This window comes from Vicugna pacos, chromosome 3 (assembly GCF_048564905.1).
Source record: "Vicugna pacos chromosome 3, VicPac4, whole genome shotgun sequence".
In the NCBI taxonomy this organism is placed as follows: domain Eukaryota; kingdom Metazoa; phylum Chordata; class Mammalia; order Artiodactyla; family Camelidae; genus Vicugna; species Vicugna pacos.
The window spans coordinates 1-24,852 of record NC_132989.1 but is presented as its reverse complement, the minus strand read 5'-3'; the positions used below and the strand labels follow the sequence as shown (position 1 = coordinate 24,852).

Sequence of the window (24,852 nt, the reverse complement as noted above, 5' to 3'; positions counted from 1 at the left end):
AGGCCAGCGGGAGGCTCAGCGTGAGGAAATCTGAGTGTGACAACTCCAGGGGGACAGTCAGAGGGGCCCCCTGCTCTTTTTCATGCATTTTACCTCCAGGACCGTACCCTGTTCTCAGAATGAAGAGCATAGGAAAACTCCTCATGTTTCCTGCCAGGAAAGGAAAAAATAGCTCTATTGAAATACACCCAGAATATTCTCTTCCATTGTGGGGGGGTTGTGTTTTGTTTTGTTTTGTTTTTTTTAATGAGAAATTATTTTACCAGAGCTTAACCTACCTGGGGGAAGGGAAATGCCTTCTGTCTCACCCAAATTGGGGTGGGGGGAAAGAGAAACATTTGTGGAGGTCACAGCTCAGGGCACAGTCTCAATGATAACTAATCACAGGACTACAGATGCCCTGCTCTGTCCCGCTCCCCCAACACCTTATCTCCATGTCAGTAGGGCCACTGTGTAATAACAGGAATAAAATTAGAAGAAGTAAATCTCTCAGGAGTGTCTAGGGAAAACACAAAGACAGCGGGGAGATGAAAACAAGGACACACAGGTGGCTTTAGCCTCTCGCACTAATAGCTGTAGCAAACTACACACAGCCCAGCCCCAGTAGATAAACAGAAAACCTCACAGAAGAAACTGTTTATTTTGGTTCTCTTACCCAGTGCATTCCATGGTGCATCCTCGCCTAGAATTGAGAGGAAGCAAGTCCATCTCAGAAGGGACATTACTGAAGGGGAATGGCTTTCCAGACTCTGAAGGGCAGAGAGAGCACCAGCCTGGGTGAGAGCACGGTGAGGGGTGGGGTAGGGGGTAGGCTGCCTTCTTCCCCAAATAAGGAAACTTCCTGAGGCCAGCACAGTGGGAGGGAGGGCCATGGGGGTGGAAGCAGACAGACTTCTTCCTGAGAAGTGATAGGATGCCTCCAAGGGACCATTCAGGTGCCCAAACTGGGCCCTGAGGGTGGGAGCCAGTCGGTCTGCCTCAGAGCCCAGGACTGAGGTGCGAGCACAGCACACTTGGCCGGATGCATTTCATTTCTCCGAAGCCCTGTGTAAAACATGAAGCCTGGACGGCCTAGTGAGCCCAGCTCTGCCCTCAAGATCGGTTTCAACTCCTCCCTTCCCAGAGAACAGCATCTCTGAGCCCGTCCTGGGTGACCTCACAGAGATCACCCTAGTGGCCCAGGCTAGTGAACGGGAACATGTACCTTCCTGCAGCCAACCCCAGATGTTCACTGATGCATCATATACTGGCAAAGATGTGAGTCCCTGTGCATTGGTCTAACAGCAGAGACTCTGCCACAGGCCCAAGAGGTGGAGTGTGGGACATGCAGCGGTGCAGGAGTTTAGGCAGTGCAAAAGTGTAAGTAGTGGCAGGGATGCAGGGGCTGTGGAAGGTGCAGGCAGTTCAGGGGATGCGGGGGTGCAGACAGTGCATAAGTGCAGATAGTGGCAGGGGTGCAGAGGTGCAGGGAATGTAGGGTTGCAGGGAGGTGCTCAGGCACGTAGCCAGGGTTAGAAGGCAAGTGCACATCCTCGCAGTCAGCCTGACCCTGGGAGGCTGGTGTAATGGTTTGGGGCGGCGGAGGCGGCGGTGGAGGCGGCGACGGGTGGGAGGCTGCCCGGGCAAGCCGGTCGATTTCTTCTCTCCCCTGCAGCCTGGCCTCGGGGGGCCTTGGCCGCCAGAGATTCGCCAGATGTTGGACTCCAGGTAAGCTTTCTCCTGGGAGGTGGGGCCGTTAGGTCCGGTAGCGGCGGCAGCGGCAGTGGGGCGGAGCGGGGCTGCCCCTGGCGAACGGGTGGAATAGCTGCCTTGTCCGGGCTGCTGGGCCTGGGAGCGGCGTCTGCTGCCCCAGGTCGCCGGACACAGCTGTCCCACTCAGCTTGCTGAGTGGGGAGTGGAGGCGGCGTCGTTAAGGTGCGGGTCCAACGGGGGGAGGGGGCTGCCACTGGGGAGCTGGTCAATTCGCCCCGCTCTCCCCCGCGGCGGAGCCTGGGAGCGGCCTCCGCTGCCCTAGAGGCGGGAGGCCGGTCTCCAGGTGAGCTTGCTCCTGGGAGGCGGCGGCGGCGGCGGCAGGGGGAGGGGGGCCGTTCCAGGGAGCTGCTCCATTTCTTCTCTCCCTCGCGGCCTGGCCTGGGGGCGACCTCTGCCGCCAGAGATTTGCCTGAGGTCCGACTCCAGGTGAGCTTCCTCCTGGGAGATGGGTGCGGTGCGGTCAGGGATCTGGTAAATTGGTGGCTGCGGGGATAGGGAGGCTGCCCCGGGGTAGCTTGTGGATTAGCTCCATGTCTGCACCATGTGGCCTGCAGGCGGTTTCTGCTGCCTCAGGTCCCGGGACACCCCTGTCCCACTTTGCCTGCTGGGGGCGGGAGGCAGGGTAGTCAGGGTGCAAGGGTGGCGGGGGTCAGGGGGAGCGGCGGGGGAGCGGGCCCATTTACTCCCATCTTCCCCGCGGCTCGTCCTGGGGGCGGTCTCTGTTGCCCTGGGTTACGGGACACGTGTATCCTAGTCAGCCTGACCCCGGGAGGCGGGCGTGATACGTTTGGGGTGGTGGAAGCAGAGGCGCGTTTTCCCATGAAGCCAGTCCATTTGCTCCCATTTCTCCTCATGGTTTGCCCTGGGGGCGGTCCCTGTTGCTCCAAGTTCGCTGGACGTCCATCTCCAGGTCAGCCTGCTCCCTAGAGGAGGCCACTGTGAGGTCAGGGGGCAGGAGCGGAGGCTGATGCGGGCGGATGGGGATGTATTGGGGAGCTGGTAGATTGGCTCCCATCTCCGCGATGGCCTGGTGTGGGAGTGGCCTCTCCTGACCCAGATCAGCAGACACACCTGTCCCATTCAGCCTGCTGGGGAGGGGCGCCCTGGGCGGTGCCTTTAAGGTGCGAGGGTGGCGACGTCGAGGGTAGAGGGCCTGCAGGGCGGAGCTTGTCAATTTGCTCTTCTCTTCCCCGCGGCCAATCCTGGGGGCGTCCTCTGCTGCCCAAGAAGCCGGATGCCCATCTCCAGGTCAGCTTTCTCCTGGGAGGCGGGCGCGATGAAGTCGAGGGGAAGGGGCAGCCAGCCGTCGCAGCTGCCTAATGGGGCCACTTCTCCTTTCCCCTGACCTGGCCTGGGGACAGCCTCTCCTGCCCAAGATTCGCCTGACACACCACACCAGGTCAGGTTGCTCCTGGGAGGTGGGTGCGGTGAGATCAGGGGGTGGAGAGGAGAGGGGTGCTGCCTATTGCGAGCTGGAGGATAACCTCCCATCTCTCTGGAGGCTTGACGTGGGGGCAGCCTCTGCTGCCCCTCGTTCCCAGGTCACAAATCTCAGGGTCATATTGTCACGGGGGTGCGTTAAGGTGCGGGGGCGGCGGGGTGATGGTGAGAGTATGGGGCCTGCCACTTGGGAGCTAGTGGTTTAGCTCCCATCTCCCCAGCAGCTTGGCCTGGGGGCAGCCTCTGTTGCCCCAGGTTGCAAAGCACAGTTTCTCTGACAGCTTAGCCACTGGAGGTGGGCATGATGTGCTGAGGGGACTGAGGCAGCCACCAATGCAGCAACGGAGGGGGCTGTCCCTGGCAAGCTGGTCAATTTGTTCCCATCTCTACCTTTGCTGCCCTAGTTTCGCAGGACGTCCTTCTCCAGTTTATCCTTCTCCTGGTAGATGGGCTCAGTTCATGCAGCCCAAGGTCTGGGCTCTCCCCTTGGGAGGGGAAGAACTCTCTTGTTCTCCTTTGTCTTTATTCTTCAGTGAAGGGGTTACTTGGCCCAATTCTTAATCCTGAGAAAGTGTAGCCTGTGTTATGGAAGAGCTGCTGGACAGTGTGCTTTCTAGGTGGGTTTTCACATCAGCTGATGCCCCAGGCAGACAGGAAAGCTATTACTCAGAGCTTCTTAGTGTGGAGTTGGGGGATGGCCCTGCTTTCCTCACCATACTTTTTAAAAATATGTTACTTCCCTCTTTTTCCTAGGTGACATTTTAGGTTATTGGATCACAGATTGCTGGCACACCCATCCCTGTTCTCAGACATCTTTTAAACTTGGGTGAAGTGATAAGTAGGGGAAGAAGATTATATACTGAAAGGTAAGAATACGTAAATTTGCATTAAAGCTACATTCTGTCAATCTTTCTCAAATGATTTTTGTCGGATTCAAAATCAACGACCTAGTGAATGTTGTACTCTTGTGTAAATCATTGATCTTTAAATCACATTTGTTGAGTGGTCAATGAGATTTGTTTAGTAGATTATTCCTGAAAGGAAAAGCTCAGGCTTTTGATAATTCCTTGTCTGATGTCACCCAGGCAGTCACAGTAGAAGACACCTGCCTGAACTGCAAAGCTTCTGGGATTACCGATTCCTGAAATGCAGGTGACTCTTGATGATAATCTGGGGGATGGTTTATATGATCAGATTCTTCCAGTCCTGTAAATGGGTTCCGTGGCCCCAGCCCCGGGAGAACTGGTCATAAGGGCCATATCGTGAGGGGTGGGATGGGAAGGCAAAGTGTAAGAGCTGGAATCACTGAGATTCAACACTCGCTAAACACAGACTCCAGAGCCTAATTGTTGTCAGGTTCTGTTCTGGATTTGAGAGTTTGTTCAGACATGATTCTTGCCCTTCAGGAGTCACTGCCTGGGTGGAAGTAACCTTTACATAAATCTGAGGAGGATGGAAATTAAGTAGATGGGCTGTTATGGTTCTCAGTGTGCCTAGGCTCGCTCTTCCAGGCACTCATTGGACTAACGAGAGTCATGTTATTCACTCATTCACTGATTTATTACCCTTGAACTGATCATTTGTCCCACAGTAAGTGAAACAAGGGATCAGGAACCTGAATTTTGTCCCCTCTCCTATCACTGATTGTATTTGTCAGTCGGGCGCCCTGCGTATGCATTGTGAAATGGTGGTATTTCTTGCCCAATGGGGCTGCACTGTCAGTTCTGAGAATCAGGGGAGACACGTGGGTAGGAAAGCACCCTGACACACATGGCCCCCCCACCCCGTGAGACAGCATTGTCGATGCTCAGGTGACCCGATGTAGACCGCGCTGCTAAACCTGAACATGGTTAGTGATCTTGGTGGCTATGAAAATACAGACTACCGGTCCCTACCTCTGGAGGCTCTGAGGGTGTGTACTCCAGAATTCTGCATTTTAAAAAGGACTTTAACTAATGCTGGTGAAGATGATCTGAGTGTCCCACTGAGAAACACTGGTGTTCGAAGCACCAATATTGAGGATTCTCAGGGAGCAATGTCTTTTCAGGATGGTCCTAGGGCCCTCACTTGAGACTTTTGCCTTGGGTTTAATTTTATGTGTTCAGAAGTGATGTCTCTCACTTCCAGTGCTTGTAAGCGTGCTCTGTGCAGGGATTTGCACTCAGTAAATGGCAAAAACTATGATTCTTCAGGTCACCGAGCTAGAGTGTGAGCGATCTTTTATTTTGGTGTTCTTTATAGCAATGCAGAGTCTCCCGAGAAGAGATTCAGACTGAACAGCTTTGTGTCAGACTTTGGAAGATCGCTGGTGCCCAAGGTGTTCTCTGGTAGGGCAATGACGAATCTAGGTCCCTCTTCCACTGCTACATCAATGAAGTGGACCACTCGGACAAGGCCAAAGCTGATATCTCAACCATTGCCCTTGACAGTGATATTCGGCTCCAGGAAGCCTTCAGATGCAGCAGGTGGCCAGAGGAGGAGCTGAACAGGCTCATGAAATGTGACATCCCCAACTTCATCAATACGGACCAGAACTCTTCCTTTGGGGAAGATGATCTCCTGATTTTGGAACCACCGATTGTTCTAGAAAATAAGCCATTTGCTCAGACCTCACACATAGACTTGAATTGAGAAACGTGCTTTGTCAAGTGTCTTTCTGAAGATGTGAAGTCTGTCTTTGTATGGCAGGAATTGCCCTTTCACAAAATTGTATGTGTTTGTGTCTGAGAGAGGGAAATGGAGACAGACAGAAAGACAGAGACAGAAGAGAGCCCCCTCAGAAGAGAGCTAGTTAAGGTGAGTTTTTGTGCCTTTAAAAAAAATTTGGGGTTTTGGGGGGAACAAAGTATTTACACTGTCTCATTCTCCTACTTGGAAACCTGGCCCCATCCTCAGTGTCAGTGGCCTTGAATGGGTTTGGCACGGTGCGTTTCATCTGGCGCTGTCACTACCATGCTCTGCCCTTAGCATGTTGCTTTGCCTGTCAGGGCTGCCACCCTTTTAACCTTAAGGCTAGGAGTCTAGGGTAGATGATCCATCTCAGCTCTGCTGTTTTGAAAATTCCCGATGGCAGCATAAACCAGGCCCTACCTCCTGTCTCTTGCTGGGGCACCCCTCAGGTCTGTGCCTTCTATTCAACCATTTACTGAGCCCAGTTTTATCAGGAGCCCAAGTGCCTACCGGGATGGAAGGAGACTTGTCTCTCGTGGTCACGGTGGCCGACATTTCCATTGGTTGTGCTGAAACAGCTCTTCTGAGATCCCCCGGCCACCCTTGCTCAAACCTGAGGACAACATTGTCGTTTCTTTCCTAGGAGGAGGATCAATGCATGGTGCATTTTATGACAATCCTGTCCTCAGGAATGCACGGAAGTTTTCAGCTGAGTGAGGGGAGGTGCCTCTGTGTCCCTGTGTCCCTGTATATCTGTCTGCTCACACTACCCTGCCACCGGCTACTGAGCAAGAAAAGTGCTATTCACCATGCTGTGTGTTTTGCAGATGTGTAGGTGATGGTCGTCTGGCTCGTGTGTGTGGGCTTGGAGCTGGGATGTTGAAGGGCTTATAAATACCTCATCAACATGTATTCAAGGTGGCCTGGTGCCACACAGACTTGATTCATGAAGGCAGCAAGCCTGCACACTGGTTTGGAAACAACTTGGTTTTGATCAGTCACACAGCATGCATGACTCGCTGCTAATCCCTGGGTGGTTTTTTCATTTTAGATTTATTCACCCAGTGTCTTGCTTAAGCTGAAAAATACTTTTATTTCACCATAATATTCTCTGATTCTTTGTTTTCACACATCCAGTTTTTTAATTCCTTTAAAAATTGTTCTGTGTTTATAATGCCTCCTGATTTCTATCATTTCTAGTTTCCCTGTGGCCTGAGCCATGCACCAGATTTTATGTAGGAACTGTTCCACTAAAAGGAATCCCCTCACTATAATATCTTTTGAGGAAAATATTATTCTTTAAGACCCTAACACTAAATCGTAGAACAAAGCATGGAACATTTCTTGTAGTTAATACATGTTCATGCAAAAAGAAACTTGATATTTTCATTGAAGAATGTTGATTTTAATAACTTTTACTAATGTGAATATTATTATTCATAATTTAAGTAACCAAATAAAACCACAGTTATTTATTATTAAGATTGAAAACTATTTACATGGTCTCTCAATTAGAAAACTGAAGTGTATTTAAAAGATGGAAAAATACCCATGATGACACCATCTTTTTTATTAACTAAATATCAAGAACTGTGCAGGGTTATGATTTGACCACCTGCAAGCTGCCAAGTTAGCATGAGGTAGTTTGTGGATGCTGCCAGAAGACAGGACACTCCCCCAGGATCAGAGACATAGGACTTCCTGCCAGCACAGCAGGCAGCCAGTGGTTCATGTTCATGTTGGTTCCTGAGTTCCTTTCCTATTGCTTTTGTAACAAAGGACCACAGACTCAGTGGTTTAAAGCAATACACATTCATCTTCTCACTGTTCTAGGGTGCAGAAGTGCAAAGTCAATGTCAGTGAGCTAAAACCAACGTGTGGCCAAGGCTACGTTTCACACCGAGGCTCTTGGGAGGGATTCATCTTCCTACGTTTCCCAGCTTGCATAGGTGCTCATACTCCTTGGCCCAGGGCCCTGTGTCACTGTGACTTCTGCTGCCACTTCACATCTCTGTCTCTGACCAATGTGCCTCTCTCCTCTAAGGACTTCCGTGATGACGTTTGCTTTCCCACAGTGATCTGCCATCCCAAGGTCCTTGACAGTCACACCTGCAGAGTCCCTTTTGCCATGCACAGTGACATATTCCCAGGTTCTAGGGATCAGACCGTGGACATATTGGGGGCCATTATTCTACAAAGTTCTTCCCTTTGGCTCCACTGGTTCTTGTCCATCCCACATGCAAAATGCATCCACCTCATCCCAACACCCTCCAGAGTCTCATTTACTACACCATCAACTCAAAGTCCAACATGTAGTCTAAGTATTATCAGCTCAAAAGCCTAAATATTTTCATCCTCATCGCCTAAGTCAGGCATGAGTGATACCCTGGGTGTGATCTTCTCTGCTCAAAATCCTTCAATGGCTTCTCATTTCACACAGTGAAGAAGCGAGAGTCCTTATGGTGACCTTACAGGTTTCCTCCCCCTCCCCTAGCTGAGCTCATCTCCGGTTTTCTCCCTGACTCACTCTGCTCCAGCAACACTGGCCTCCCTGCTGGCCCTTGGGGACATCAGACTTGCACCCACAGGCCTGTTGCCCTGGCCGGTCTCTGTCAAACTCATATTCTGAAGTCCTAACCGCCAGGACTACAGAACATGACCCCATTTGGTAATAGGGTTGTTGCAGAGGTCATTGGTTAAGAAGAGGTCATTAGGGTGGGCCTTAATCCAGTATGACTTGTGTCCTGATAAAACGGGGCAATGTGGACACAGAGACACGTGTACATGGGAGATGACGTGATGAAATGTGGAGAGAAGACGGTCGTCTCCAAGCCAAGGAGAGAGGCCTGGACCAGCCTCTCCCTCCCAGCCCTCAGGAGGAACCAGCCCTGCTGACACCCTGCCTGCAGACTCCCCGCCCCCAGGGCTGTGAGACAGTGAGCCTCTGTAGTTCCCGTCACCCAGTGTGCGGTGCTGTGTTAGAGGAAGCTCAGCAACTAGCACCCCCTTCTCAAGGTCCTCAGTGAGGCCTGCTCTGGCCATCTCATTTTAAACTGGAAACTGCCTTCCCCTTGTCTCTGCCCCAGAAACCCCCTCTCCCTGATCATATTATTTCTATCACCTTCTAGAATACCATATATTTCACATGACTGTCACGACTGTAATTTATGTTCTGCTCCTCCTCAGTCCTATAGGGACAAGGATCCTTATTTGTTCACTGACGGACCTCAGGTGGCTTGACCAGTACCCGTGGCACAGCAGTCAATACAAACTGGCCGGATGGAAGGAGGGATCGTTCCTTACATTCACAGGTGAGTGAACGAAGATTCCGGGGGATTGAGTGTTTCGCTCAGAGCTGGTAAGTGTCAGGCCAAGGTGAGTTTCAGGTACCTATGAACCTGAGGGGGGCTTGAGTGATTCCCTTTCCATTGATTAGTATTTCTCAGGTGTCTCATTTTCTGGCTCTAACTTTTGACTTCTTTCTGTTATTCTTCTAAGCTTTCAACCAGTTTTAAGTTTTAATTCTGCTTTGTCTCAGGTAAACAAATGAAATCTGTAAATCTTTTAACTCATTATTTCATCTAAATACAGTGTGATTAGTGATGATGTTGTATTTCTGGCCTCTTGTTTTGTGATTTCTATTTGCTTTGCGCTGCTTTTCTCCTGCCGGTTATATCCCTTGTGGTCATGGTTAAGAGCAAGGCGTGTAGAGGCAGCCTATCCGGGCTTGGTTCCCTCCCTTGCTAACCATGTAACCAGGATACGTAATCCCTTTGAGACTCACTTTCTTCATATACAAAAAGTGGTACTATCCACCTCAAAGACTGAGCATTAAGTGATAAAATGGATGGAGAACTTAGAATAGTGACCAGCCTATTTTGCATTCTTCATTTTGACTTCTTTATTTTTATTCTCTTTTTAAACAATTACTTTAGAGATTACTGTTGAATTTTAATGAACACCCTAGATATTGAAGAATAAAATGTTACTTAACCCATACATTGAATTTTATATACCAAATGATATCTGTATTTTGTTTCCATAAGTTCTGTTTAGCTCTATAAAAAAATTGATCTGCTTTCTTTTACATGATGTCCTGATTGTTCATTATGTTACATAAGATTCATTTTATCTTTTAATGATTCAGTCATACTTATTTTATGCTCTCTCTTAGATTGTTTCATAACTTTAGGCTCTGGAATATTAATCATCCTGTGTTTCACGGTGAGCTCTTTCTTCCCTGTGGCACTTATTTCCTTCTGTTTATAGTTGTGTGTCTGTGTGTGTGTAGAGTTGTGGGAGTTTCTCTATAGTGAGTACAATTTTTTTCCTATGATTGTCCCTTACATCCTGGTTTATAAAGTTTCCCTAGAGAACAATTTTGTGTTGCTTATCCTAAGGCTCCAGGTTATATGATCAACCTTGAAGTATATTTTTCAGTTTGGGAATTCCGGAATCTTACTTGGAGTATCAATTTGGATTCCACATTCATATAAAGCAGGGGCGTGGAGATTAGATTTTTTAAGGGAGATTTTGTTTTTCCCTAGAGAACCGGCTGTTTCACCCCTTTCCTGGGTGCACAGGTGGAGAACTTTGAGTCTTCCTTTCAGTGAAGAGGCAAGTCGTCCAATACGTATTATGCAGAGGTTTCTATAAAGGAAGACTCTTCTACATCTGGTATGGACCCTTTTTCCTAAATGGACATTGTATCCCTATTTATGTGCAGATGAAAACCCCTTCCCTCCAGGGTGCTGTGGCATCAGCTCACAAGATTACCATTTTGGCGTTAAGTGTCCTCTTTTTATTGTCACCTGGGAACTTCTCTCTCCATAGTTATCTCTGTGTTACTTTTGTTGTTGTATTTTATCCGGCATTACTGAAAGTTTTACTTAAAAGGGATCCTAATTAGCTCTGTTTACCTGTTTCCAGAGCTGAAAGCTTCAGTTCTAGAGTATCTGTTTGATTTTTCTTAAAAATACATTCCAGTATATTTCTCTGGTGAAAGTCTTGACCCTGTTATCTGTTGTCCCATCATTTCCTTATTTTCTTGAATATATTAAAAGTGTTTTATAGCCTTTATTGGTAACTCTGATGCCTACATCACCTGGGGGTTTGCATCCTTTGTCTAATATTTCTTATTCTCATTTTATCCATCATATAGTCTTGACATGTTGCATGTCTAGAAATTCTTTATTACATGGCAGATATTGCAAATGAAAAATCCATATCTTATCTTCCGTAAGAGGTTTTCTACCTTCCCGTTAGGCAGACAGGGTGAGGGACTGATCATCTCACTCCAATAAGGCCCTGAGTTGCGTCGACAAAAGTTCCTTTTTTCTTAAGACAGCTTTGAGGTATACTTGGCAAAATAATTTTCACATATTTAAAGTGTACAACTTAATGCTTTTTGACATAAGTATATCCCCAAGAAACCATGACCACATTCAAGACAGTGAACATACCCATCACCCACAAAACTCTTCTCCTGCATTTTGTTTTCCCTCCCTCCCTCCCCGTCTATTCCCCTGGAAACCATTGATCTGCTTTCTATCACAGCATACTGGTTTGCATTTTCAAGATCGTTGTATGAATGGATTCATGCAGTATCTACTCTATGTTGTCTAACTTCTTTCATTCAGTGTAATTATTTTGAGAATCATCTGTGTTGCTGTATTAATAGCTTATTTTTCTCATAGCAGAGTATTGCTTAATGCTGAGTTTTTCTGAATAGTTTATTGTGAACAGTGTTTGGTTAGACCATCCTTTCTTTCTCCATTTACTTCTTGATGGATGCGTGGGTTATTTCCAACTTGAGCTATTATAAATAATATTGCAGTGGATATTTGGTTACAATTCTTTTTATGGACATACACTCTTATTTTCTAAAGCATCAGATGAGAAATATCTGGGTTATATGGTAGATAGGTGTTTACCTTTTTAAAAGAAACTGTTAAACAGTTTTCCAAAATGGTTGTGCTATTGTAAATTCCTCGTGGTGTGTATCAGTTCTGGTTGCTCTACTTCCTTGCCAGCACTTTGTAAGGTCGGTCTTTCTAATCGTATACATTCTAGTATATATGTGAACTAGTATCTCACTGTGGTTTTTAAAAGCATTTCTATAATGACTAATGACATCTTTAATCAGCATCTTTTCATATGCTTATTATCCATCTGTATATCTTTACTGAAGTGTGTTTTCTGGCCTCATTCATTCATTCAGGTGTTTGTATTATTATTGTGTTTTGAAATGTTTTTATTCTGGATCAGACACAAAGAGAGACCTTTACCAGATATATGATCTGCAAATAGCTTCTGTCTATGGGTTGTCTTTTCATTTGCTTAGCAGTGTTTAGAAGAGCTTTGAAGAGTCTTCATTTTTGTAAAGTTCACTCTATCAGTTACTTTTTAAAATAGATGATACTTTTGGTGTCATAGCAAAGAAATATTTGCCAAACCCAAGGCCATAAAGCTTAAGCCTATGCTTTTTCTCCTAGCTGTTTTATAGTTTTAGATTTCCTATTAAGATCTATGATCCACTTTGAGTTAATTTTTGTATATTTTGTGAGGTGTGGATCAAAGTTCATTTTTTTTTTTTTGCGTATCACTGTCTAACAATTCCAGCACTACTTGTTGAAAAGATCCTTTTCTCCACTGCATCCTTTTTGAGAATCAATTGTGTATATAAGTATTGGTTTAGTTCTGAACTTTCTATTCTGTTCCATTATTCTATTTTCCTGTTTTACACCAACAGCATACTTTCTGATTACTGTAGCTTTATAAAAAAATTCTGAAAATTAGATAGTGTAAGTCTTCCAACTTTGTTTTTCTTGTTCAAAGTTGTTTTGGATATTTGGGATCCTTTGCATTTTTATATGAATTTTACAATCAGTTTCTAAATTCCTTACATCCTGTTCTACCAAAATTCCACCCATGTCTTTGGTCATCTCCAAAGCCGCATTTTCAGAAGAAGTCTCTCTAGATCCCAGGTGAAAGGAATTTCTCTTTCTTCTGTGCTCCATTCACATTTCATATTATTTGATTACATTTATTCATATTTGGCTGTATGTACTTGTCTGATCTTTCCAGCCGTATGGTAAACCTCTCAAAATTAGGAATCTTGACTTGGTTCCCTATATCTGCTGAGAAAACTAGTTCTATGCTTTGCAGCAGTGAGCCCTGCAGTAAGAGGTATCTGCAGCACACATCTAGCTCATTGCTTGCATATTGTCAAGAAATCCTGCAGATTTAGAATTGTTTATTGATTGTTGTCTCCAAGACGTCTCAGTCTTTTTTATTTCTATTGCTACTGCTGCAGTTTCAAAGAACAATGGCTAATTATTTTCCAAATATCAAAACATACCGTAATTGAGTTGTGATGTAAATTATGTGCTGCTGTGTCTTAAAAACCTGCTTAGTGTTCACAGGCTCCTTCACTCATGGAAATTTTGGGAGAATGACATATCCTTAGAGATAGCACTGCTGACTTTGGCGACCTGAGCAGCAGTATCTGAACTCACTCCTGATGTTTTTCTAGTGTCCCATCTAGCCCTCCTCCAGCCCTCCATGGGGGGACATGCAGTTCTGCCCTTGAAAAGCCTGTTGCTTCTCAAGAAGACTTCCCTATGAAACATAATCATGTCCTTCTTGTGGGGACATTCAGTCCAGTGACCTGACAGCAGGGGAAAATGTTTAGTCTGCTCTTGGTAGAACCTAAACTCTTCCATACGTATTAGAAGCAAATCCAATGAGGAAATTGTGTTGGCATCTAACAAATCAGCATAAATGTCTGATGAGGAAGATCAGCTTCCCCATCCCACTCAGGCGTCATGTTGATGTGACACTCACCTTGGCTAACATTTTCTCCTGTGTGCAACGTAAGTTTCAAGACATTATGAATGGCTTTTTGTTTTTCTTCCCTGGTCTTTCCACATTCACTATGTCTGGTGAGATTATATGAATCCTGCTTATTTTCAGCCCAGCAATTACCCTTTTTAAAGGATCACGTGTTTAAAAGGCTAGTGGACAATTTGTTAGAAGATAGAATTCCTTAGATTTTGGTCCTGGAGTTGAATCTTGGTTAGGGGTGAATGAAAATTCCCATTAAAATTTTAAATTCAGTGTTACAAAGTTTTAAAAATAGTTAAATATTAGTCAATTTCTTTAAACACTTTAGCAGTTATTTACTTTTAAGCCTGTTTCTGGGGCAGTTTTTTAATGATTCCCTCTCTTTATTGATTCCCTCTTTATCAGAATCTTTGAGAGGCCCTTGTCATCACTGTCAGTATCATCATCATCATCATCATCATGGAACTGATTCCTCTGGACGATTCTAGGAAAATAAAGAGATCAGTGGAGTTATGTGTAGGTCAGTGTGTGCATATACAATAAGAACAGTTATCAGACATTAGATGCAAGATATCCACTTTATTTAGAGAAGAATGTGGTCATGAAATCCTGATGTGGTGAATGAAGGTAGCAGTGGGAACAGAATAGTCAGTGGAAAGGAGGAGGAAGTGAGCGAAGCGGGGAGCATAGATCCTTGGTTAGCCGATCATCAAATTGGTGAGAATGAGGGGAGTGTGTTGGCAGAATCATGTCCCTCCCCAACCACAGGTTAGCCAACTGTGACATGTTTCTGTACATGGTAAAAGGGATGACAGATTATATTAGGAGAAAAATCTTAGAGGATTTCTGTCTTCTAAATTGTCTATTAGCCTTTTAAACCCATGATACATTATTAAAGATTAGTGGAGGGCCACAAATTAAAAGGATTCATATAATCTCACCACACATACTGAATGTAGAAAGACTAAGGAAGAAAAACAAAAAGTCATTCATAAGTGCCTTGAACCTTAAATTGCTCATGAGAGGAAATGTCACACAAGGTGAATGTCACAGCCACATACATAATGCCTGAATGGGAGGGGAGAAGGGGATCCTGAGATGAGACAATAGGATGAGTAGCCTGGATTGTCCAGGTGGGCCCAATGTAATCACAGGGGTCCTTAAAATGGAGGACATAGCCCAGCTGAGTTTAAACTCAGAGGGAGGTGTAGCCATGGAGCAGTGTTCAGAAAGGCTGCTGGCCATGAAAATGGAGGAAGTCGTGGGGCACAAGCTAAGGAAGTTGGGTGACCTCTGGAAGCTAGAAAAAAAACCAAAAACAAGGAAACATTCTCTTCTAGATCCTCTAGAAGGAAGGAACCCTGCTGTTAAGTTGAATTTAGCTCAATGAGAACTGTGTTGGATCTCTGACCTCCACAGCCATAAGGTGATAAATCTGTGCTGGTTTAAGTTGTTAAGCTTATGGAAATTTGTTACAGTGGTAATAGAAAAATAACATAGTGGGCGGTAGTGTAAGGGATTAAAGGTCTAGGCTGGGGTGTGGAGAGGATTCTGACATTTATACTGAAAAACAACCAGGTGCAGTGGGAAGGTGTCTTAAGGAAGACCTACCTGGCAGGGCTGTTAAGATGACTGTTTGGAGTGAGGAGAGCATTGGATTAGAGGAATCAATTAAATCTCTACCAGAAAAATAAGGAATAAAATAACAGGGCTTCAGTGTTAGTGGATGCAGGAATGGAAATGTGCAGAGGGATATAAACATTTCTTTGATATTAGCTACAGGTTTGATGACTGCATATTGGGGAGAATTAGCCGATGTGAGGGCTGAATGTTTGCATCCCCTCAAAATCCATATGTCGAAACCCCATCTCCCAGGGTGATGGTATGGGAGACGGGGCCTTTGGGAGGTGATTACTAGGATAAAGTGAAGTCATGAGAGTAGAGCCCTCATAAATGGGATTAGTGCTGTTATAAAGGGTCCCAGATTGCTTGCTTCTCTCTGCTCTCTGGCCCATGAAGATAGAGGGAAGACAGCCATCTTCGAGCCATGAAGGCTATTCTCTCCCAGATACATTGACCTCAGCCTCCAAAACTTAAGGAACATGCTGGTTGTTTAAGCCACCCGACCCACGGTAATTTGTTACAGCATCCCAGACTGACGAAGACAGAGGAGAATGCCTCTGAGATTGACTCTGATTGCCTGTAGAATGCTGAAACCCAGGGAAGTGGGCAGCACAGACGTTTACTCATTTAATCCTGGCAACGCGGTAAGAGATAGAGTCTACATATTTCTCGCTATTTAAAAGGGAAGGAAAAAGAGGCACAAATAACAACAACAACAACAACAATAATTTTTCCAAGATTCACACAGAACCCCCTGGAGGCAGAGTGAGAATTTATGCTCAGGCAGGCTGACCCCAGAGCCCCTGCTCATAACTACTAAGTCAGATCACCTTGCTTATGTGGATCAATTTTTTTCAAGTGTGATATGAGGGTACTGTGTCCAGTAACTTATAATTTCAAAATAACTCACTGTAAGGGAATCATTAGTCGCAGGCTTTGCAAACCACAGAAAGCTAGACATACAAAAATAACTTGTTAGGGCAAGATAACCAATAATGTTTTTAAATATTATACTTACTGAACTTTTGCAATAAAATGTGTATTTATAATTCTGTCTGGCTACAGAATAACTTCATAATCCTGAATGTGGCTGGTGGCTCCCATGGTGGGCAGCACGGGCCTAGAGAATTTAAGTGACTTGTACAGCCTCGCTCAGGAAGCTCATGGTGGGATCAGAGCTATAGGCTGGGACTTTTCCTTCCTATCCAACAAGTCCCTCTTGGAGGCTTAGAAGCTTCTCCTTTGGTGCCCAGCTGTCTGTCCGTACATATGACATCTTGTCAGGTGTCCCAGCCTGCTCCTGAACATCAGCCAGAACCCACTTCTGCTCTTTTCTGGCCAGGTAATACATTCTAGCAACTTCCATTGACTTCTTGGCATCAGTTCTTACCTGGAAGGGTAGTGGCTAGAGATGTAAATGTGTCCACATGACAGGGATTTCATACACATAGCAGGAGTTGTCAAGAGAAGAAAACGTCAGGAAGACGAGTGGAAGCAGGTCGTTTAAAATACCAAATGGGTACTTTCAATGTATGTTTGTCTTTCCAAGTCCAGACTTGTTCTGCTTGTGCATTACAGGCTAGTAAATCGGGAGAGCAGGTTTTGGGGCAAGAAATAGCAACTTTAATTTGGAAAGCCAGCTGAAAAGATGGAAGTCAAATGTCCTGGAAAACCATCTCCCAAAGTCAGAATTCAGGATCTTTTTATATTAAAAAGGGGAAGCAGGAATGCTTGGTTGTTGCAAACTTCGTTTATGAATTCTTTGTTGTTAGAATCTTTTGTTCTTGCAGCTCTTCACCTGGGTCAGATCCGTGTAAACCTCCAACAAACAAATGTTATTTTCTATTTTGTAACTTGTTATCTTTATATGAATGGAAAAGTGTTAATTTCCTTTAAGGTCAGAGCCTTGAGAATAGGGTCTCCTGTATATTTCAGGCTTTAGGCAACACTGTTTTACAAAAGGTGCAGAACCAACAAGACTAAACCTAGGAAAAAGGGCACAGGGTTAAAGTCAAACGAACAGATCTAATATGGAGTAAGATTTGTCCTTTCCTATTTCAGTAGTGCCATGGAGAAGGCACTTTGGGCATCTTTTTGTAGGGTCCTGGAGGCTTTCTCTCTCAGCCTCTGGGCTCCTCTATGGTAAACGCTTCACAGCTGTCCGGCCTGCTGGAAAACCACTCCGACTGTTTTGCCCGGAAGATGTGTTCGGTTTATAACTCATCTCTACTCCTTGGAAAACAACTCAAGAAAAACTCAGTTGGTTTTTCACCAGCCATTGGCAAGGTTGAGGGATAGCATGTTATTATTTTATAAAATAAATTAAAAATAAAAATAATAATAATAAAAGAAGTCTTATAAAAGCACTGGGCACATAGGAGAGAGTCAATAAATGTTTCCTGGCTTAAATTAACAGTGATGGCTCAGTGATTCCATGGCTGCTGTATTTGCTGTGCTAGTTACTCCTTTGCTCCATTACAATTTTTTTAACTGAAGAAGAAATACATGCATATGGTTAAAAAAAATTCAAACAGAGCACACAAATACACAAGTGAAAGAAATTTTCCCTCATCCTCTGTTCTTTCAGGCTTCCCTGGAGATGCCACTGTTTACTATCCTTTTCGTGCTTTTCCAGATATGCTTTGCACATTCCTACCTATGTATGTAAATTCCTTTAAACTTTTTTTTTTTAACTTAAAGGGATTTAAATCCTCAAGTGTCTTCTGCCTGGGTAATATAACAGAACAAATCTGACTCCATATTAGATCTGTTCCTTTGACTTTAACCCTGTGCTCTGTCTCCTAGGCTTCATCTTGCTTGTGAAACAATGTTGCTTAGAGCCTGAAATATACAGGAGAGCCTTTTCTGAAGGCTCTGACCTTTAAGGATATTTAACATTTTTTCATTCATAAAAAGATAACAAGTTGCAGAATAGAAAATAACGTTTGTTTTCTGGAGGTTTACAGAGATTTGAATCAGGCGGATAGCTGCAAGAACAAAGGATTTTAACAAAAAAGAATTCCTACACCAAGAATTTGCTACAACCAAGCACGTAGGAAAGAAGCCTGAATTCTGACTTGGGGAGATGGTTTTCCAGGACATTACTTTGCCATCAAGTTCTACAGAAACTTGCTATTCCATGCCCCAACACCTGGTCTCCCAACTTACTGGCCTGTCCTGCACTGAGGAGAATGAATTTGGACTCAGTAACACTCCTATCTACACAGCAAGCTGGGCACTGTAAATGAGGACAGCTCTCCCACACCCAGGGACCTACTGTGAGCCCTTGATGGTTCCCCTAGGGTGGGGTGTGGTTTAATCAGGCGGGATGGGAATATACACCAACACTCAGGCAGTATGCTCCCTCTGGGGCTCTGATTTTATACCTCCCGCTCCCCGCCAGCTCAACACCTGGGATAGTGGAGCTAAGGGCAGAGATCTTGCCTGCCTGTTTCCCAGCGTGTAAAAGGGGAATATGTACTCTTCCCAAGGTAGTTCTGAGCGACAACACCCTCCGGTGCTTGGTTCCCAGAGCAACAGGAAACACATCTCCGCGTGGGGGCAACGGACGTGATCCCATAGGGGTACTGCAGAGGCCTCGACTGAAGGGCTGGACAGGGAGATAAAATTTGAGCTGCGGGCCTTGAAGTGTTAGAGAAGGGTGCAGAGGCAGGACTGCCGCCTGTTTCGGGGTGCCGCCAGAGGTAAAGCTTATTCTCTCCATCTCTGCTACTCCACTCCCCTCTCCAGATCCCTTCGTTCTCTCTGCAACTCCTGTCCATCTGTCTCCCTCCACTTTTCCCCTCCTCCCTTCTTCCTCCCATTTTCTCCCTCCCTCAATTCCCCAGCTTCTCTCGCAGGAATCAGAGGGTCGCTGGCACAACTGCGCATGCGTAGTCGGTGCCAGCTGGACCGCGGGTTGGAAGCTCCAGCTCAGAGCCCGGGATCGGCCCCAAAGGCTTCTCAGCTCTGTCGCCCGTTAGGCCTTTGGCTTCTGCCCGGGGCCGGGGCCTCCGGCTGTGGAAGTGCAAGGTATGGGCTCCCGGGAAATGTTCAGGCTGCTGGGGGAGGGCGATCCACGTGTCACAGCCCGCGAGGGCGCGAGTCAGCGTATGTTCAGCTGAATTGCTCGGGCTAGGCCCCTCTGCCCCGGCGCCTCGGCCACACCTGTCCAGGGCGAGGTGTGAACCTGCCGCCTCTCGCCCCAGCCGGGATCCCCTCAGTCCGAGGCTGGCGTCCCCTTCCCCTCTCCCGCCTGTGAGAACTCTCCTCCCAGGCTTCCTCTCCTCGGCCGCCGACCGGTCCTCACACCTGGGCGGGCTGTGTCCCGCGCGGGCGGGGTCTGCGGACCCGGACGGGGGCGGGCGGCTGGGGCTGGCCTCCCAGCGGGGCTGCCACACGCGTCCCCCACCCAGCTCTCCCTGTCCCACGACCCCGGGGCTGCCCTCCTCTCCCTTTCCCGCTCCCTGCGGACCAGCTCAGTGGCGTGGGCGCTGCTCCCCGGGCTGAGAGCCTAAGGTTGTAAATACCAGCTTCTCCTGGTGGAGTCGGGAAAAGGGAGCGGCAGTGCTGAGGGAGCTTCTGTCTCCTTGCTCAGTATTTCGGACCCAGGTAAGTACCTTGAACACTTTCAGGTGTTATAATGGCGGTGCTTGATGATGTCACGTGTTTTTATAGTGAGAGGGATTTTAGTGGTGAAAGCAGGGCTTGGTTCACCTAAAAATGAGCTGAAGGTATGAGGCTGTGACATCCTCCAGGTTTCCCTCTCCGAGGGTGAAACGTGTGACCGTAGATTTTAGAAAGATAGTTACAGTCCCTAACTAGTCCAGCCCAGCTAGTGTGTGTTAACAGGAACAGCACCACCAGAGGCCTTGGAGACCCAGGGACATTGCAATCCTAAAGAGCTCCTGGCACAGATTAGTTTGTTCTGGCTTTTTGGTTTTCTTAAATTGTGCGGCAGACTAGTTGTATAGAGGGGAAAATTATTGTCAAGAAATATTTTTTTCATATAACAGCTTTATTGTGATTTTGTTCACACACCATGAAGTCCATCCATTTAAATGGTACAATTCAGCAGCTTTTAGCATATTCACAGTGCTGCAACCATTATTATTCCAGAACGTTTTTCATCACTTCAGAAAGAACAGTGGAAATCAATGACCTATCCACCCTTCCCCAGTGATGTTTCTAAAGAAGTTTCTTGGCTATTCCTGACCATAAATTAACTTGTTACATTCCATGAAAAATCTGGTAGGAATTCTAATAAGAATTACATTGAATCTGTCTATCAAAACAGGAATAATTAATGTCTTTATGGCATAAACTCCTTCTACCGATGAATATATCTGAGACCCTAAATTTTCATCTGTCCAGAGCCTGGCCCATGGGAAGTCCTCACAAATTGTTGGGCTTGTGAATGATGAGATTCTATACATTCTTAGTTGCAACTGTAGTTTTCACAGAAGAGAAAAGTAACCTCAGTGAAGCCAAGTGACACTCTGATGGTCAGAAAGGGTGACAGTCAGTTCTGGAGTGATCCAGTGGACTTGGTGCTTGCAACCAGAATTCTCCACCACCTACAGCTAAGGGGATTACAGTGTTCTTTTATTTTTTTAATGACTTGCTTTTATTTTTCTAATTATTTTTTATTGAAGTGTAGTTAACTTACAATGTTAGTTTCAGGTGTACAGGAGAGATTCAGTTATAAACAGATGCATATGTATATACATAAGTTTTAGATTGTTTTTAGTACAACTCATTACAAGAACTTGAATATAGTTCCCTGTGCTATATAGCAGGTCCTTGTCATTTATTTTATATTTATTAATGTGTATCTGTTAATCCCCCCTTTCCTGCCTGCTAAACACAGTTTGTTTCTATGTCCATGAGTCCATTTCTAGCAGCACCGTTTTTCCTAGTTAATATATGCTGCTTGGTGGCTTTCAGTTTCAGTAATTCCATCTTATCTGTGGGCGTATTTCTTCTGGTGGGCCTGTATGTGGTTTTCACACGTGGTAACAGAAATCTGTATTTGGGAGAACTCCAGGCCTCATGTAGTCCCTGGTACAGAGCGCCCACTGAGCTGATGCTTGAACTGGGAAAAAAGCACAGTAAATGTTAGAATTTCCACTATGATTGAGACTTCAAAGTTTCTATAATCTCTCTAGCCCACCTTAATTTTGGCTGCACCCATACTGGGTAAATTGGTGGAACTCCATGTTATGGTGATGTAGAGACAGGGCCTTGTATGCTTCTTCTCTTTCCTTTTTCTAACACTCATTCTCCTGGGCCTCCCAGATCTTCCCACAGTGGTGCCCAGGGCTGGCTTGGTGCTGCACTCAGGCAATATATGTTAATAAGGCCCTTTCCTCATCTCTTCTCAGCGTCCGTTTCCTTCTCTGCACAATGAGACCGTAGACTAGATAAGTACTTTTCAGTTTCTTTTAAAGCCATGTTTCCTTTGAGAAACAGAAAATGCAAATCTCTCCTCCCATCCCAACCGTTTAGATTTTGATACGTCCTCCAAGGAGTGACAAAGTTCTTTGTGGAAAACTGATGTGATTGTGATTCCAGGTGGCACAGAAAAGACTCTTCAGAGATTTATTGCAGGGAAAGGGCAGGAAAGGGGCTGTATGTCACACTTTCTAGTGTGAGCAGTGGAGAAGGGGATTGGGTTTAAATACGGTGTCTGATGTGGCCTCTCTCTAATCTTGCACAATGCGATAAACTTCTCTCCCTCAGTTTCTTCATGTGTCAAGTTGGGGTGATAGTATTTTAGGGCTTTTGTGAAACATTATACACATAATCCATTTGTGTCTCGTTAGAAACAAGAGCTGCTAGGGCGTCAGTGATTTCTTTAAAAAAAAAAATCTTGTCCATAGCACTCAGTCTGTGTGTATTTTGAAGTTCCTGGAGGGTGAGTGTTGAAACTAAAGTCCATCGTCGGACAGGTGGCCCATGGTTCTCTGTGCCCCAGATTGCCCCCTCCTTCCCAGTCCTCTTCCTCTCAGTCCAGGATGAAGTTCCCTTGTAGATTTACACAGAAGTCTTGTGGAAATGGCATTTCATTTTATTGTTTCACAAAGAGGGGCTGCCATCATGATCTCTGTGGTCAGGTTTTGGTGAACTGAAGGCTATGCAATTGGGGGTTTCTATTTAATAAAAAGAAAAATAAATTATAAATACAAACTTATACCTAGGTTGGTGACAAGGGCTCTTGGAAGTGGGGACCACTAGATTTGTTAGCTTCAGGTGCAGTGGCCTCTGGCCACGTAGACCCATCCTCGTGTTCTGAATTTGGAGGGACCAGTGGGTTCAGTGGGAAATTTAACTGAATGTATCTCATGGTCTTGTGATTGTTCTATTTGTGCTGTGTGTTCCTTATTTGAGACAGTGAGCTCATTTAACCTCAATATCCTCTTTAAAAAATTAGACTTTTAATTTTGTGATGTAATGTAGATTCCCATGTAGTTGTAAGAGATAATATGGAGAGGGCCTATGAACTTTTTGCCCAGCTTTCCTTAATGGTTCGCTCTTGCAAAATTCGGGTACAATTCATTACTGACTCACTAACCCTTTGAAGTTTGTGTTATTGCCTTCATTTCTACTCATGATTAAACTGGGGCATAGAGAAGCACACAGGCCTGCCCAGGTCACCCACATGGTTAGTGCAGAGTCTGGTGAACTTGGGCTTGGGATTTCTAGGCAGTACCACTATGATGCTCTATGGCAGGTAGCAGCATTCACTTTGCTTGTTTATTCATTCATTCAACAAACATTTATTGAGTAACCTCTGTGGGTCAGATGCTTTCATAAGGTTATCAGATTCTTCAGCAGTACTGAGAATAAGGTAAAGTTTTCTTTTTTTTAATCTGAGAAAATTAGATGTGAGAAGTTATAACCCCCACCAAAGGTAATATAGCTCATAAAGGAGCGATAGTAAATTTCTACAGTCCCCCCTTTTTATGCAGGTGGTACCCTAGGCATTTTACATTTACAAACTTGCATAATCCAGATATATTCTTGTAAGGCAAGGTTTTTTTTTAATTGAAGTATAGTCAAGTTTACAATGTTGTGTCAATTGCAAGATGTTTTTTGAAATTTGAATTAAAAAATATTTTTTGAGGAGGGTAAGTATGTTTGTTTATTTGTTTCATTTATTAAAATGAGGTACTGGGGTTTGAACCCAGGACCTCGTACATGGTAAGCACGTGCTCTACCACTGAACTGTACCCTCCTCCCCAAGGCAAGTTTTCTTATCCATTATTCTGCAGCTTAGGAGTTCAAACAAATTGGAATTGAAATCCTGATGTTTAGATCCCACTGTGGTTCTTTTCTCTATATTCTGCTTAAAGGGATTTGGAAAGCCGTTCCTTTGTTCATTTCTTTATTCAGCAGTTTTGAGCACTGACTTTGCATCAGGGTCTGGCTAGGTACTTGGAAACAGAAAACAAGAAATGACTGCTGTGCAGGCGCAGCAAGCCTAGACCAAAAGCTGGGTAATGTGATCCGAGCTACACTAGCCATGTGCAGACGCTGAGGACAAACTGTACCCCCGGCTTTGCTTGGGCTTCCCTTGCCTTCTGGCTGGTACACACGAGGTCACCGCAACCCAGAAGGGCGCACAGCCCACAGCAGAGTATGTATCTCGATCTCCTATCCCCTCTCTGCAGGGGCTGCAACATGAGCATCCCTCACTACGTGCAGTGCGCTGAGAACGACCAGAATCTCCCCGTGATGTTAAAAGCCGTTGGAATTATCTCAGAGGAGAATTTTTTTTGCATCTATAAGCGAATATCCTTGGTGAGCCAGATCAACCCGTGCGGCTCCCAGTGGGCACTCTGTATCCACTATAGGCACCACTATGCGCCCGAGAATGAGTGGAGAAACTTCCAGACCCATTGCAAGGTCGTGGGCCTTGTCACCATTACCGACTGCCCCTTGGCCAAGGCCTTCGAGAAGCTCCACGTGCAGAGGAGCTGTATGGCACCTCGTTAATGACTCTCAGCTCTTTGTCTTTGTGCTGTCTGGGGAGGTGGCCGAGCAGACGCGCACCTACGTGGCTTTCAATCTACGAGGCCTGCAGGCTGGTGGAGAAGAGGATCGAGGACTTCACTGGGTCACTCTTCATCATTCTGAAGTCCAAGTGGCTGAATAGGGCCCCCAACAAGTCTGGAGACAAGATCCCCCTCCTCTGCACCTTGTTTGAGAAGGATGACTTCATGGGACTGGACACAGAGAGCAGGTAAGTATACCTATAGGACCGGCCACCCTGGCTGTGTGCCGGATTGCTTCCCTACATCCAGGAAGGGATCAGCAAGGAAGAACGCTGTCTTGTAGACAAGGGTGGAGGAAGGTGCAGCCCGCCAGTTTACAGACATTTCAAAGTGAATCCCCCTTTGTTTCAGAGAGGTCCTTTTAGGGTTAGTGTGGACACTTCCTCCCGCTTTTCAGCCAGGACCACTGGTGGGACCCCTGGAGTTTCTGTCCAATAGAGTAGCCACAGCCACTGATGCTAGGAGC

The 24,852-nt window shown here is 45.7% G+C and overlaps 1 long non-coding RNA gene across 1 annotated transcript; it reads left to right on the top strand.

Moving 5' to 3' along the window:
* Nucleotides 1-10,407: 10,407 nt before the first annotated feature.
* LOC140690480 (uncharacterized) lies at nt 10,408-24,190 on the top strand. The gene is made up of 5 exons (XR_012065779.1): nt 10,408-10,539; nt 15,854-15,974; nt 18,826-19,034; nt 19,179-19,362; nt 24,003-24,190. It is a non-coding gene; the product is annotated as an uncharacterized lncRNA (long non-coding RNA).
* Nucleotides 24,191-24,852: the final 662 nt, after the last annotated feature.